The sequence below is a fragment of the Amblyomma mixtum genome, chromosome 2, assembly GCF_055824585.1.
Source record: "Amblyomma mixtum isolate Tamu chromosome 2, ASM5582458v1, whole genome shotgun sequence".
Lineage (NCBI taxonomy): Eukaryota > Metazoa > Arthropoda > Arachnida > Ixodida > Ixodidae > Amblyomma > Amblyomma mixtum.
In genome coordinates, this window is record NC_143013.1 from 131,728,412 (window position 1) to 131,741,334 (window position 12,923).

The window sequence follows — 12,923 nt, forward strand, 5'->3', positions numbered from 1 at the left end:
GGACCGTGTGCGCCTGCCCAAAGTGCGCAGTGGAGCCGGCGCTTAATCAGTCCCACACCGCGTTACGGGCAGTCGCAGCCTCACGAGCGAAACGCTAAACGATCGTGACTCAGCCGTATACGAAGGCACCTACCTGGTTTGCCTCATACAGTGGAGGCCATGGGCGTCCCACTGTACCCAGGGGCGCCTAGTGCCCTGGCGTCAGGACCCCCCAACGTGGACGCACCGCGTTACTGCGCTTGGCAGCGGACAGCGCACGTTGGCGTTCTGCTGCCCCCGGTGGGAAAACAATGCGCCCCCTGGGAATTTCTCGCGAACCCAACGATCGCAAAGAAGGAAGAAGAGGTCATGTCGCATGACAACAACAACCCATTATAATGACAGCCCCACAAGCATGGTCTATTTAATTTAGTATCTAACGTCTCGAATAACTTGCTGCTCTGTCAGGTTAACAGAAGAATTTAATCTGCTTCCGTGCCCCGTTTACTTCTCCTGCCGGAAGTTCTTGCCTATTTTTGTTCTTATTACACTTGTTATCGTAAACATCACTTTAAAAGTGTCCAAGCGACTTCGCCGTAAGAGGCGGGAGCACAATACGATCTGTTCTGTCCAGTGCTTCTGTAAGGAACTGCTACTCTTAACTGAGACTCACACTTTTGCTCTCAGTTTAAACACTTAAAATGGGGAGCTCTTCAAGTGGTCCACAAAATACCTCTCGTCACACTCGTTATGTTTGTACTCATCAGTAACAGGCAGTCGTCGACGAAACAACTACCATGACCATGTAATAAGCTTGATGTTCCCTCTTGCTGCAGTGGGCGTAGACAGGATGATGACGATGTAAAAGTAAAAAAAGTTCTCCATATTTATACATGTGAGCATTTTTCTCTCAAATTCTTTACCTAATATTTGACGAAATGAAGTTGCCTTTTCGGCTCATGCTGAATCTCGGGTTACCTACTGGTAGCCATACTGTGAATTTTTTGCTCGTTCTTTGATTATTGCGTGGGTCATCTAAGGTTTTGCCCATCCGCAGCAGGTGATGTGTGGGTATGAACACTGTAAATAAGTTGATCATTAAAGTAGAATTGATAGTGCTCTACGAAGGCATGCAAGAGCGATTGCGCCGTTTACCAGTTTGTAAGACCGACTTTCTAAGCGTAAAATGAGCTCCTGTTAGACTGGATTGTACATACAGCCCACTGCTCGTTCTCGAGCGAAATTCTCATACGAAAAGTTTGGTGCTCGTTAGTTTAGGACATTCACTGGCGAATTTTAGTCGGAAACCATTGGACCGCTTTTTCTGTACGTATCTCGTACGTTCTCCTTCAAATAAAGGTGCACTGCGCTTCTCTATAAGAAAATCATTATAATAACAGATCACATTTTCATTTGAAAGGTGGCTAAGGTTGACGTTAATCCGTTTTCCCTCCGTGAAAGAAATATTTAGGACCAACCGGTTTCAGCGGTTTACAATTTATACACCTGCCTTTTGTTCGAAAAAGTGACCGTTTCGTACCGTTTTATTGCATGCGAAATCTTCCGAAGGCAGGAAGCGTATCACTCGTAACTCTACCATACTACTATAGCAGTTCAGCTACCGCGAAAAAAAGGTAAGTTTGGTTTGGTCTATTGGGGCTTAACGTCCCAAAGCGACCCAGGCTATGAGGGGCGCCGTAGTGAAGGGCTGCGGAACTTTCGACCACCTGGGGTTCTTTAACGTGCACTGACATCGCACAGTACACGGGCCTCTAGAATTTTTCCTCCATCGAAATTCGGCCGCCGCGGCCTGGATCGCACCCGCGTCTTTCGGGCCAGCAGCCGAGTGCCGTAACCACTGCGCCGCCGCTGCGGGGTGGAAAAAGATAAGCACAAGTGATTGATGACCGGTGCGGGGGAAGGGGGGGGGGGGTCCCGCTGCGCTGAAGTTCACGAAAACGCCAATAAGTAAAGCATGCTTTCTTCAGCCCTCAGTCTTAGCGAAGGTTCAGCAGAAAGTTCCTGCTTATAATTAAGTTTTATGTTAATTCTTGCGCCTAGTTGGTCGTCGGTCACTTGTGACAAGCTTTTTCTGATGCGGCTATACCTCACTGCTCTCAGCAATGAGAGTTAGCTTTGCGGTGACAAGCTCTGCATGCTGAACCGAATTACACAGCTCCTTGTTGTCGATGAAGAAGTGTGCAAGGCAAACCTTGAACTACTTCATAACTTTACCCTAGCTTTACAAAAGAAATGAATCATTGCAATTCGGTTTGTTCATCCGCAGAAGTAGATAAGCGCTACTATGTTTCCGTCATGCACCGTTTCAGGAGGTAATTCAGTTTCTTAAATTTGGTTGGTTTATTGCGGTTTAGCCTAGCTTTACAAAAGAAATGAATCATTGCAATTCGGTTTGTTCATCCGCAGAAGTAGATAAGCGCTACTATGTTTCCGTCATGCACCGTTTCAGGAGGTAATTCAGTTTCTTAAATTTGGTTGGTTTATTGCGGTTTAGCGTTTCAAAGCAACTCAAGCTATGAGGGACATTAAATTTGGCAGTGTACTAAACTTTAAAAAAGTTAGTCTTCGTACATGCTACTGTTCATTGTACATATTCAAATCTACTACTTTCAGCACTGCAGCTTTACTATGTAGCTGAGAGTCATAGGTTACGCGTTTAGAGTTATTCTTACAATATTGAATGCAAAAATTATTGAATTATTGAATGTCGGTCTGAGAATGCTTTTCGAGCACTGTTGTCGAGCCTGCGGCGTGCGTGAGTGCTCACTTACACTTTATCGCCTTTTCTCTCTTTTGCATTGACGCCACTAGTAATTCTCACATCTGTACACACAGTTGATGCCGCTACTTTCTTTCCATTTTCTTTATTGCCATGTGTCACTGACTGGGTAGCCGATGTTGTTTATTTGGCATGTAGGTATGTATGTATCCCCCCTGCAATTATGCTGTCACGGCGCTGCAGGAAATTCAAGCAGTAAATAAATTATCCGCGCCATTCTCTCGAAATAACCCATTTGATTGAGCTGCAAAACCTCCTTTCTTGCCAGCCTGTGCCAGGGTTACTTCAGCTTGCTTGAGAGTAAGGGCGGCCTCTAAGCACACCAGCTTCGACAGCTTCCCGCAAAGACAGCTTCTTATTTCCCCAGTCCAGTTGTAGCGTGCACTGCATTGCGAGCATAATGGAGACGTGGTAGGTATAGCAGTTAGCCGGAGCAATAAAAAAATTCTACAGTCTTAACGTAGTTGAACCGAGTAGGCTTGCGAAAAGATGTGTTTAGCCTGCTATGAAAACGATTTCTCCAAGAGTCCTTGCAGCTGCCCCGCCACCAGAGCGGCGCATGCGTCCCCAGCAGCGTCTAAGGAGTGAGCGTGACGTCACGCGGCCAGCGTTCGCAAGCCCAGTTTTTATGAAGTCGTTTTCTCCCTCAGTTTTTCACTCTCCCAGTCAGTCCTTCATGCTTTGATTCTGGTATGTTTAAAGACCCAACTCCATCGCCGCTTTTCGGCGCACGTCCTGCGCGCTTGGAGGTCTACGCGTCGGCCAGAACAGGTCTGCGCATGTGCGACGCGTTGGCCGCCGCCGAGCGCGTCCACTACGCGGTCGCATCCGACAGTGCCAGATATCGGCCCCTGCGCATGGGCTCTAGCGCGCGCGTCGGAAGCGGGTCCGGTTGAAAACAACTCGAGGATCACGGAGCTCTCGGGGACTCTTTTCTTCAATGCTGGAGCTCTATCAGGTTCCCTCAAGTTTTCTTGGAATCCTTGCAGCTCCCCAACCATCTTTTGTTCACGGCTTGACATTCTTTCAGACGGCTCGCGAGGGGGAGCGAGCCAGCAACAGGAAGGAGCATGCAACTGCATGCCACTTTTCGATGCCCGTCGCGGCGCGTGCTCGCCGCTCAGGCGCTCCGCATGCGCGCCGAAAAGCGCCGATGGAGTAGGGCCCTTAGTGCGCGCGTATGCGCGACCCGCGGCGCGGCCGTTTACAACAAGGAGGTTGATCTACAGTCAGTTTTCCGCGCTAATCCGCGCATGCGCGCGCACAGCGGAGCTAGATTTTACCGCACGCTATCACGTGGCGTGATCACGGGGGGACACACTCTCTTTTTTTTACTATATCTTTACTTGTTAAGACTAGGCTTCCAGGTTGTCACCGGACGCTCCCTCCTTAGTTTTTTTTTCCTCCATGCTCGTAGTGGACGAAGCCAGCACAAGGCGCGAAGGAGGTCCAAGAAGCGCATGCGCAGTCCTGATGGCACATACTGGCAGAGGCGGCAACGCCACGTAAGCTGCCGTCATTAAGTAATGCGCGCGCTGGCGGCACAGGTGCGGTAGCGCCGTCTACCAGCACGGCCAATAATGAGCCCCTGTTACGAGGGTTACCCTCAAGGATCAAATCAAATCAAATCTTTATTTCAGCATTGCAAAAATGCTGAGGATCGTGGACAAAAAGCCTCTTTATGGGCTTGACTAGGCCCACGGCCCTTTTCTACATGGCAGCATGGCATACAGCAAGAGAAAATTGTTCCAAGTTAATTGTACACAGCTCTCAGAAAAGAAGAAAAAGAAAAAAAAGACAAATGAAAGTTCACAGAAGGTAAGCGACTTGGTACAGTTATTAGGAATATAAATACAGGCATGTATGAAACAAATCTACGATGGAGGCAGTTCTTAATGCCATAGAATATTGCATGAAATGTCAACAAGAGAATGACTGCAATAAAAACTAAACAATGACTAAAGGAATAAAACATTCATAACAAAATGAAAACCGAAAGAAAGAAACTTCTACCTACATTTGTTAAAGTATGAGGGAAGGAGATGATGCAACATTTGAAGTCCATAATTTCATCGTGAGAGTGGAATTTCCCAGGTTTCAGCTTGTCGTGTAGTACGAATACTAGTTTTTAGCTTTAGGTTTCCAATCTTAACTAATGCGGTATTATTCTTTTTTATGCCAGCTTCATAGCGCCTGAACAAGTTAGCATCGTACATGTCCGGGATAGGAAGTAAGTTTAATTCAGCAAAAAGTGGTTGCGTGTGACTGTCAAATGAAGTCTTCATGATGGCGCGAATTGCTTTCTTTTGAGGAATATACAGTTTATTTTTGTTTGAAACAGTAGTAGTGCCCCATACTAGGTGACAGTAGTTTAGACTTGATAGAAATAATGAATTACATATTAGAAGTTTAATGCATTTTGGTAAATATGATCGTAACTTTGAAAGAATACCAGACCCGCGAGAGACCTTTGTAGCAACTGATTCCACTTGCAAGTTCCATGACATGTGTTAATCGAAGATACTCCGAGACACTTGACTGCAGGCACGATGTCAATCACTGAATCATTCAGCTTTAAAGCAGGTAACTTGCCCAGTATACGATTTTTTGATCTGAAGAAAATCGCTTTAGTTTTTTTGTGTTTATATGTAGTGAATTTGAACAGCTCCAGGATGATAATTTTACGAGTGCTTTGTTGGCGTCTTTAATTATGTCAGCGGGGTTTGATCCGGTAAGAAGCATGGTGGTGTCGTCACCATACATTACAAACATTGCTACAGTGCTAATGTTGATGAGGTTATTAATGTAAATGCAAAATAATTGAGGCCCCAGGATACTTCCTTGTGGTACACCTGCAGTAATTAACTTCAAATCAGAATTTTTATTATTAATGACCACCATCTGTTTACGGTTCTTGACAAAAGCTTGTCACAATTTTCTCGACTGGGGTTGGACCCCTTTAAGGAGTGCTTGCGCGCTAAAATTGGTACCGTGCAATTCAGGGAACAGCCCTCGAACCCCGACCGTGATGGCCAATTACATTCGACTGCGTGTGGTTGCGAGAACAAAAAATTAAGATAAAAAATTTGTCGCGATGAGTGCTTGTAACGTTTTCAGCAGCTAGCATGCTACTACTTGAGCAAAAAAAGCTAATTCTTTAAGGAGACAGAGTACGCGCTATAATTCTCATGTATTTTAGCTGATGTTCGAGGTCCTATCTCTCAGGACGAATTAGCTGTCTGAACGTTACCATTGTAATCAGCTTTCCCTGCTGTCTTTGCTGAACATACAAAGAGTGTTTAATAGCCATTTATTAATTTTTGCTCCTTTCTTTACTGAACCATCACAGTCTTTGAGTTAAAATCGGCAATAAACATCCTGTAAAAGAAAATTTACCGCATTAATTTTCATAATTATGGTTTAGTACACTCTTTATAGTATTTGTTAAGCACAGGACAAAAATTATATCCTAGTGCTTGTGGTTCCTGAGAAGAAAGAAAGAAAGAAAAAGTATTTATTAAGCATAAAACATGAAATACAAACAGACAATTTCAGGGACCCAACAAAATTTGTTTAAGGGTGGAAATGTGGAAAAAAAATGATGCTTCAAGATAATTGCCCCTCAACATGAAAAGTGCTGTATATGGAGGGGCAGATTGATAAACAAATACGAGCCCAGGCCTAGATGGCATTTGTGTGCGGCATTTGAATTAGCTGCCCCTATTTTATCTGATGTGATCAGCTATATATTCAACCTGATTTTAAAAACTGGAAAATTCCCTGATATTCAAAAAAAATCATTCCCGTGTTTAGAAAAGGTCACAAAGAGCTTGTAAATAATTATCGACTCATTTCTATACTTTCCTCGCTTCGTAAAGTTATTGAAAAGTATTTACACTCAGAATAAACAATTACTTAAGCAAGTTTAACTTACTGAAAGCTTCCAATTCGGTTTTCGTTCGGGAAGTTCTACCAACCTTACATTGCTTTGCCTGACTGACTATATTAAACATTTACTGGCGGGTTGCTCAGTGGTTACGGCGCTCGGCTGCTGACCCGAAAGACGCGGGTTCGATCCCGGCCGCGGCGGCTGAATTTCGTTTCGATGGAGGCAAAATTCTAGACGCCCGTGTGCTGTGCGATGTCAGTTCACGATAAAGAACCCCATGTGGTCGAAATTTCCGGAGCGCTTAACTACGGCATCTCTCGTAGCCTGAGTCGCTTTGGGACGTTAAACCACAACCAAACCAAACCAAACAGTGGTCTTCTTGTTGGCTTGGTATTTTGATACTTTACTAAAGCGTTTTGCACGATTAATCAAAATATTTTCTTTACCATACTTGAAGCTTATGACATAACTGGTTCAGCTCTAGCCTTTTTAAAATTTATTTACTTGATAGACACAATGTGGTGTTCGTAGCTGGTGCATTTTCTGAATTTCGGATTACTATCATAGGTGTCCCCCAGGGATCGATTCTTTGCCTTTTGCTCTCTTTAATTTACATTAGTTATCTTCCTGATCAACTTACTGTCACAAGTGTGTATTCTACACGTTTGCATAGCATGATGCCCTGGAGCCATGACATCCATATAATTTAGAACTAAGTGTATGCTTTTGCGATCAAAACAAAACTTCAAAGCACATCATCATCATCAGCAGCAGCAGCAACGCATCATCATCAACCTGAGAGGGCAAAAGCCTCTCCTATGTCTCTCCAATTAACCCTGTCTTTTGCCAGTTGCGACCACCGTATACCCGCAAACTTCTTAATCTCATCCGCCCACCTAACCTTCTGCCGCCCCTGCTACGTTTGCTTCCTCTAGGAATCCCCTCCGTTACCCTTAAGGAACAGCGGTTATCTTTCTTTCGCATTACATGCCCTGCCCAAGCCCATTTCTTCCTCTTGATTTCGACTCGGATGTGATTAACCCGCGTTTGTTCCCTCTCCCACTCGGCGCGCTTCCAATTTCAACGTTACAGCCACCATTTTTCTTTCCATATCTCCCTGCGTTTTATTTAACTTAAGCTGAACCCTCTTTGTTAGCTTCCACGTTTCTGCCCTATAGGTGACTGCCGGTAAGACAAAGCTGTTGTACACTTTTTTCTTGGCGGATATTGTTAGACCGCCATTCAAGATCTGAAGAGAACATGCCATGTGCGCTCCACCCTATTTATATCCTTCTAGTTACTTCCCTCACTTGATCCGGATCGGCGGTCACTACCTGCCCTAAGTAGACGTATTCCCTTACCACTTCCAGAACCTCGCTAACAATTGCGAACTACGGTTCCCCGGCTAGGCTGTTGAACATTACTTAGGTTTCCTGTATCTTAATCTTTAGTCCCACCGTTCTCCTCTGCCTGTATAACTCATTGATCATGCTTAGCAGTTCATGTCCTGAGTGGCTTAGCAAGGCAATGTCATCAGCGAATCGCAAATTACTCACGTATTCTAAATTAACTCTTTACCCCAATTCTTCTCATTTCAGGCCCCGGAGTACCTGCTGTAAGCAGGCGGCGAATAGCATTAGCGAGATCGTGTCTCCCTGCCTGACACCTCTCCGAATTGGAATTTTATTGCTGTCTTTATGGAGGACAATAGTAGCTGCGCTATCTCTATAAATATCTTACAATATTTTCACATAACAATCTTCCACTCCCTGATTCCGCAATGCCTGCATGACAGCTGAGGTTTCACTGACCCAAATGCTTTATCGTAATCAATGAAGGCTATGTGTAGGGGTTGCTGATATTCTGCGCATTTCTCCATTACCTGATTGATAGTGTGAATATGGTTTATTGTCGAGTATCCTTTACGAAAGCCTGCCTTATCATATGGTTGGTTAATGTTTAAGGTTGTCCTGACTCTATTAGCGATTACCTTAGTAAATACCATATAGGTAACGGACAGGAAGCTTTTCTGTCTGTAATTCTTCAAGTTCTTAACGTCTCCTTTCTTATGAAATAAGGTAATGTTAGCGTTCTTCCAAGCTTCTGGTACTCTCGAGCTTACAAGGTGTTGCGTATACAGGGTGTCTAGTTTTTCTAGCATAATCTCTCCTCCGTCCTTCAACAAATCTGCTGTTACCTGATCCTCACCAGCTGCTTTCCCCCTTTGCATTGCTCTTAAAGCTTTCTTTACTTCCTCCTTCTTTACTGGCGGGTTGTTCCATTGATGTGCTCGACTGCCTCTCTCTGTAACTTGATGATTACATTCACTACTGTATAGGTTTGTGTAAACTCTTCAGCTACTTCAACTATGTTATCCGCATTGCTAATGACATTGCCCTATTTATCTCTTAGTGCATACAACTGTGGTTTTTACCTATGCCCAGTTTTCACGGCTACCTCCTTTCTTTAGAGCATGCTCGATTTTCTCCATGTTAAGCTTTCTTATGTCGGCTACCTTGCGCTTATTTATTAAGTTTGATAGCTCTGCTCTGTCTCTGGAGTTAGACGATTAGAGTTAGATTAGAGTTTTAATTAATTAGGCCTTATTAGGACTGTGCCTCCGAGCCTGGTCCCCACGGTTGGGACTGGAGCATCTCAGCCTACTGCCTCTGTTGCGCAGAGCTGAGCCAAGAAACGGTCGAGGCGATGGCGAGTCAAATGACGCTTATGTACAATATGTACAAGGGCTTTTACATGATAGATACAAGAACCAAGAGTACCACGGGCTAGCAGAAAGAAGTAGGGTGGCCGCGGACAAACGTAGCTCCGGCGTGATGGCTCTTCTGCTGTCTCTCTGCTGCTCGGGCTCAGCGCGGCTCCGTTTTTATAGCCGCCGGTGTCCGTTGCGGCAGCCAGCCGTTAAAACCCTCCAATTAGGTCACGGCACTGACCACCGTTCAAATTACACGTCTGGTCGAGAGGGGCTCGGCCGTTGAAGGCTTGCAGACTGGAAAGGGCGGTCGGCGAAGCGTCATAGGAGTTCAAACCAACCGTGAGGAGGAGGAGGAAGAGGAAGGGTCCGCGTCGGTGAGGCGGGATGATTCACGCTGCAAGCCGCGACATGCCCGATGAGAGTCGGGGCTTGCTTTGCGCGATGACGGGCGCACGGCGCTGGTTTCCAGAGAGGCCAGCGGAATGTGGGCAAAAGCACAACAGCCTCAACCCCCTTCAGCTTGTACCTCTTATTAAGCCTAATTACGATAGCTGCCACGCTCTAGTTTACTGTAAAACTCCTCGATGTTGCCAGCTATATCCTGATTTATGAGGAATCCCACAACTGGTTCTCGTCTATCTGCTAATCAACGAGAGCACAGTACTCGCCCGCCCTTTAGTACTGTATGCGCCTCGTCTGTCCTCCTAACCTCACTAAGCCCTATGACATCCCATTTAATGCCCGATCATTCCTCCAACATCAATGCTAAGCTAGCCTTACTGGATAAGGTTCTTACGTTAAACGTTTCCAGGTTCAGTTTCCAATGGCGGCCTGTCCGGGGCCACTAATTCTTAGCACTCTCCGCTGCATCACAGGTCTGACAGCCCCTTGGTCAATTGATACGCAGCCGCTGGGGATTGAGGTCCGAGGGTTAATTGTGGCAGCGTGACTTTCCATGGTATTCAACTTGATTCTCCACTAAAATTTCATCATGATTTGGACCCGGTGAATAAAAATCCAATTGGAATTCGTGCATTAATAAAGGCTCCTCCAGCACTCTTATCACTCTACTTTGCTTTTATTCACTCACGAATCAATCGCGACCTTGTAATTTTGGGGGAACACTTACATCTGTCATTTTCACTGGATCCAGCATATTCAAAATCAGGCAGTTCGTATCATTATCAGCAGTCTATACCTTGTTACTGCTATGACTTGGAATCGACAATGTAATATCTTATCTTTCAATAATTTGTTTCATTACAACCTAGATATCATGTATTTTGGATTAATGAACAACACACTTTCTTTTGAATCTTCTGGCAAATGTTATTTGAAGAATTATAACCCTACTAGCTTTGCAGCTGCAAAAAATATTTTGCTACCTCAAGTTTTTACTAATTATGGAAAACGGTGTTCTGATTTTCCATGCATTTCTCTGTGGAATAATTTACCCCCAATATAAAATCGCCTTTGTCTTTGTCGATGTTTAAATCAAATTTGAAAAAGTTTTCTTTGCTGAACTAAATGGAGTGAAAAGCTTCTGTCCCTTTCTGATATTCTTGTTCTTAATTGTTTACTAGAAATTTTTCCCATATTTGTTGTGGTTCAACATTTGTATCCTGGTATCCTAACTGGTATGTTTCTATATCTCTTTTAATTAATATCTTGATCGTTTTTCACAGCGCTGTTTTTGTTTTTTTTCCAATACTATTTATAGCGGCTTGTTGTTTTTCTTCTGCATATCTCTCATGTTCTTCGCTCTGATAATATCTCAATTCATTTCCATCAAATATGAAGTTTCTCTATACAATATATGTTGTTATTACTGATAATGTACTTGTCTTTGTTGCTGCTTATTTGTTATTCAATTTAGTATAGATCTATCGGAGGTCCCATGAAAGTCGCTTGAGTTTGGGACCCTCACCTGTATTCCGGTTGGTTGGTTGGTTTAGGGGTTTAACGTCCCAAAGCGACTAAGGCTATGAGAAACGCCGTAGTGGAGGGCTCCGGAAATTTCGACCACCCTGGGTTCTTTAACGTGCACTGACATCGCACAGTACACGGGCCTCTAGAATTTCTCCTCCAAAGAAATTCAACCGCCGAGGCCGGGATCGAACCCGCGTCTTTCGAGTCAGCTGTCGAGCACCATAACCACTGAGCCACCACGGTGGCACCTGTATTCCGAATTTATATACTTATCCAATATGTACCCAATAAACTTATTCTTATTGTTAATCTTTAGGCATCACCTTCATTCATTGTTCCAGCCACGCAAAAAAAAAGCAGCCGCGGCGCTGGGGCGGGGCGGTGAGGGGGGATTTGAAATACGACTTACACATCACGTAAGCAGCATGAATAGCGGAGTGTTCTAGATATAAAATCAACCAGCTTAATTTCATCGGCAAAGCGAAAAAGTATGCAGCACGCAGTTTTTGTGACTGGGGCATTGTTGCTATGCTGCCAGACTTGCGTGCGTAACTTCCAGAAACGGTATCTGGCGCGCCTTTCTCGTGGCATTGTTGGCCTGTTGGCGTTGTTCACGGGCGTAGCCAAAGAAGCTCTCCGCTCAATTTTTCTTGTAATTGCGCATGCTCGTACGAAAACACTCTGATCCGATATAGTTATTTTTCTACCCGTTCAAGCATACATATATACATTGCGTTCCGTACTTATCTGTTCGTGTTGCAAAAAATTATCCTTCGCAAACCGCAGCTCTATTTCTGCTCAAGCACAGAGCTCAGGGTAGCTTATAAGAGTCTATAATTTTATATGAATAATTTAGCATCAGAACACGCCTGGACTGCCCGGAATCGGTGAAAAATCAAGGCGAGTGAGCTAGCCGATTTGAGAGGCTGCGCCATCTGGCGAACTGCGAAGGAGTCAGTATCCCTCCTCGGCGCTTGGATAGGTCTCGCAGAACCCCAAATGGCGCTACCTGTCTAAGCTGCTCCTCCGCTCTCCAAAATATTCTCCGCGTAGACGACAGCAGTTCTTCGACCGTTCAGGACAATTCAGGCAAGTTCCGATGTTTAGATTCTTATCGGAAATCGCAGACTATCATAAGCTACCCTGTGCTCTGTGCTTGAGCTGAAATAGACCACTGGTTTGCTCAAGGTAAGGTTTCACAACTCGGACAGATAAATACGGAACAACCTGTATATTGCCCGAAGGCGGTTTTTTATTTCAGTATGCCGCAAATTCGGAATAAGAGAGATGACAGTGTGTTATAGTGTGTATTTCTCTTCCGCGTTGCATCCGAGATGATTTCCCGCTGCAGGCTGAATCAGGGAAAAAACTGGAACCAGCGACAATGCTTCCGAACTGTCTCTTAACAATAAAAATACAATATTAACAAATGCTGCTGCATTTTTGGCAGTCATATCCTCTCTAATTACGCTCACTAACATATGCTACAGACTGCACATTTTTACAGCAAACTAAGCTACCTGTAATTTACATGTAGTTTAGGCTCACTTTTCGCTAAAGCAAGGCTCTCATGCTTTCGGTTTTTCGCTTTCTAAAGAATGCTGCCACCCAAT

At 44.6% G+C, this 12,923-nt stretch overlaps 1 protein-coding gene across 1 annotated transcript in view; it reads left to right on the forward strand.

The window, feature by feature from the left end:
* The window catches only part of LOC149360931 (uncharacterized), a 98,600-nt gene that overhangs the window by 3,410 nt on the left and 82,267 nt on the right, over window positions 1-12,923 (forward strand). Inside the window, exon 2 of the mRNA XM_089572545.1 lies at window positions 4,197-4,284. The gene's annotated coding sequence lies outside the window, so the exon portion shown is untranslated. The remainder of the gene's footprint in view (window positions 1-4,196; window positions 4,285-12,923) is intronic.